The 3,909-nt window shown below is 47.9% G+C and overlaps 1 pseudogene; it reads right to left on the bottom strand.

Annotated features, from left to right (window-relative positions):
* Positions 1 to 501: 501 nt before the first annotated feature.
* Positions 502 to 1,723, bottom strand: LOC150003252 (transcription factor E2F4 pseudogene; annotated as a pseudogene).
* Positions 1,724 to 3,909: the final 2,186 nt, after the last annotated feature.

Raw genomic sequence — 3,909 nt, 5'->3', positions numbered from 1 at the left:
CAGAGAAGACCAGGAGGAGCTGTAGGGTCAATGGGTGGGGAGAAGTGAAGGAGCCTAGACGTAGTGCTGGCAAGTGCCCAACTCCACCCCAGCTTCCCTCCTGGGAGGGGGTGGAGCTGGCAGGAACAGGGCAGTGGGGTTTGGACAAGCTGCCCTATGGGGTCGATTTGGGCCCTCATTCTGTGACACTGGGTGGCAGCAGAGTCTGGGCTCAGGGAGGGCATGAGCAGTACATAAGGTGGGGGAAGGCTCCAACAAAGAAGAGGCAAACATTTTGGCTCCACCATGGAGGGACCTGAGCCCCTTTCTCCTGCTCTCACAGCACAATACAGGTGTCGGTACAGGAGTGGGAATTGTGGCCAGAACTGTGCAGTAAAGGAAGGCTGGGGAAGCCAGGAGTCTGTGGCTCTCAAGCTGTGGAGGGGTGAGGTGTGGGGCGGTCCCCAAGCAGCCCTCAGATTAGATAGTCTGTGTCCCAACCACACAGGATATCCCCATCAGTCAGAGGTTGAGAACAGGCACATCAAAGAGGTCACAGACACCTTCACTCTCATCCAGGTTTTAGAGGTAATCATGGTCTCCAGGGGGTGGAGCAAGGTGGAGAAAGGGGGCAAACACTTCTGAGGACATCAGTTCCTCCAGCACCTCTGAGCTCATACACTCTCGTGTGGGCTCAAAGATTTCTGACAGCTCTTCAGGGAGTTCCAGAACGCCTGCGGGGTCTTCCTTGATGGGCTCAAAGGAGGTGGAAGGATTGTGTCCAGATGAACTGCTATTGCTGCTGCTGCTGCTACTACTGCTATTGTCCAGCAGAGCAGAAGACGTCAGTGGCTGTGTGTCCAGTGCTGTCTGGCCTGGAGGGAGTGAGCTGAGCTCACCACTGTCCTTGCTGTCGGTTCTAGGGCTACCACTCACTGTGATCTCAACTGCTAGACTGGTGACCCCTTGGCCTTCAAGTGCTGCCGGGGACACAGTTGTGGTGGTCACCTGGGGATTGCTTGGATGTGTTGCATCCTGGGGCAGGGCCACAGCAGATTTGGGCAGAGGTGGAGGAGTAGAGACAACAGGTGGGCTCTGGAGCAAATCTTCAGGTGGTGGCACGGGCCCTGCCACAGGCCGTGAGCTCCATGCCTCCTTGTTCACCAGCTGCACCTCGGTGGGGTGGCTCACAATCATCAAATGAATTTGGTACTTCTTTGCCGTTGAGGCCCTATGGGATGGGTACCTCCAGACTGGTGCCATATGCAGCTCAGGTGGCCAGGAGGGTGTCTCCAGCAAAGCATCTGCAGATGTCCTCATGAGTCACGTAGGCCAGGCAGCTGTTCTGCATGCCCTCAGTGACATCCCAGATGCTCTGCTGCACCCACACCTTGTACTGGTCCAGTTCTTGCTCTTACTGCTGCAGCAACTTGATCTCTGCCTTGAGGTCAATCAGCTTGTCCGTAATCTCCCGGTTATTGCAGCCAGGCCTCATGCCCTTCCACTGGATGCTCTTCTTGGATTTTTTCTTGATCAGCCCCATACCTTCCAGCACATTGGTAATGTCATAAATCTGCCACTTCTGGAGCACTGCTAGGGTGTCAGCAGCCAGTTTGAGGCCAAACGGGCCATTCTTGGCCTCCTGCAGAAGCAACACAGTCTTGGTTGTGAGAAGTTCCAAGCTCTTCTCGTGCCAGCTTGGGGTGCCTGGGGGCGGTGGCACCTGTGGTCCCACCTCCGCCATTGTACCCACCAGCCACCTCTCCTCAGCCAGGCCAGGCCAAGCTGGCACCCTGGCATTTTAATGATGATGTGTTTTGGTGCGGTCCTCTTTGGGTCCATCTTGTTTGGGACGCTCTGTGCTTCCTGGACTTGTATGTCTATTTCCTTTACCAAATTTGGGAAGTTTTTCTTCATTATTTTTTCAAATTCTTGCTCTTCCTCTTCTCCTTTTGGCATCCCTGTGATTCAGGTGTTGGTACTTTTGAAGATGTCTCAGAGGCTCCTTAGCCTGTCCTCATTTTTTTTTTTTTTTGATGCTTTTTTCTTCCTTATGTTCCAGATTGTTGATTTGATTCTCAGTTTCATTCCCTCCACTGTTGGTTCCCTATAGATTTTTCTTTATTTCACTAAATGTAACCTTCGTTTCTGCCTGGGTTTTTTATTGTTTTTTATTTTTTTTTATGCCATTGAAGTCCCCAGTGAGTTTCTTGAGCATCCCAATAACCAGTGTTTTGAACTCTGCATCTGGTAAATTGCTTATCTTCATTTTTTAGTTCTTTTCCTGAAGTTTTGTTTGGTTCTTTCAGTTGGGCCATATTTCTTTTGTCCTCATTTTGACAGCATCCCTGTGTTTCTGTGTGTTAGGTAGAGCTTCTTTGACTCCCTATTTTAGTAGCATGGCCTATTTTAGAAAAGCACACCTGTAAGTTGTATAGGGCAGAGCCTTAGGTAATCACCAGGTCAGGGCATTCCATGTTACCACTTGCGGCTCTGTGTGTGGGAAGGCTCAGAGAGGGGACAATGCTGCTGCCTGGCTTCTGGAGTTTTGTCCAGGAGGAAGCTGTCTCTGGCACTCACACTGAAGCCACTGATATGCTACTGGTGCCCTTCCAGCTGTTGCCCTGGTGCTGAATCCCAGAGGGAGTGTGTATAAGTCTTAAGATTGTTGCAGGCCCTTTAAGAGGTGTCTCCTGTGAGTCCTGCAGTTTCTTCCACCACCCCATCCCCCACTGGTTTTTACAGCCAGAAGTTATGGGGACTTAACTTCTTGGTGCTGGAACCCTGGGCTGGGTGATATGGTCTGGGGCTGGAATCCCTTGCTTCTGAGGGATTCCTCCCAATTTTTATCCACCACACATGGATGTGGGACTTCCCATTCCATGTGTCAGAACCTCTCTGTGTCTCACTGGGTCTCTGTCCCTCCTACCCATCTAGGTGAATGTGGTTTCTTTAAATCCTTAGTTGTCAGACTTCCATACAGCTCAATTTTCTGATGTTCCTGGGTGATATTTGATTTGTAGTCTAGTTCTAATTTTTTCTTTAGTTTTGGGAGGAGGCAAGGCATGTTTACCTATGCTTCCATCTTGACTGGAAGTCTCTCTAAATGTCTGGTGGGATCTTTAGGGTTCCCTATAGTGTAAATAATTTCTTTGATGATTTCACTTCTCCTCTGGACTAATAAATTGATTCTATTATCTTTAGTCTACTATTTTTAAAGAAATCTTTTTGTTTCATTTTTCTGGAGATTTCCTCATCTTTATTTTCAAAATACTTAACTGATTTTAAAACTTTATGCCATGTTAATTTTAACTTCCTAGATGTCTTTTATTTTGACCCCAAATATTTCTTTTTGTAAACTCTTATTCTTATATCATGGATGCCATATCTTCTCTTATTTATGAGGATTTTAAATATTATTTCTAAAAAAGTAATTTTTTCTGGCCCTTTGTCTATGTTTCCTTTCATGTTCTTTTAGTCTGTTTGTTTGCTTTCATTTCTTATTTTCATGTTGGACATTCCCCTCAAGTGCCTTATGTTCTTGATTATATTAAGAGTGAGACTTGAGAAACTCACTTAATCCTCCCGACCTCCTTCTTAGTCCTGGGTGTCATTTCACCTCATTCAGTACACTGCTATTGTCTCCTAACTGGTCTTCTTGCTGACTGTCCTACCCCCTGCCCACCCACTCTTCACCCTTCTACTCCAATTCATCCTCCACATGAGGAATGACTTTTATATAATGCAACCCTGATGATGTTGTTCCCCTTGTTGACATCTCAAAGGGATACGTATCACCTTTTTGAGGAGAAAGCCATCCCTGGCAGACCTGTAGCCCTCACATTCTGAAGCTGCCCACCTCTGCTGCTCCGGCTCTGCACCAACCAGATAGCACCCTTAGTTAATTCTCCCCAACTCAAGGAGGAATTG

The sequence above is a fragment of the Furipterus horrens genome, unplaced genomic scaffold, assembly GCF_987537825.1.
Source record: "Furipterus horrens unplaced genomic scaffold, mFurHor1.1.pri manual_scaffold_8, whole genome shotgun sequence".
NCBI lineage: Eukaryota > Metazoa > Chordata > Mammalia > Chiroptera > Furipteridae > Furipterus > Furipterus horrens.
The sequence above is the reverse complement of the archived record's forward strand: the minus strand, read 5'-3'. Positions and strand labels throughout refer to the sequence as shown.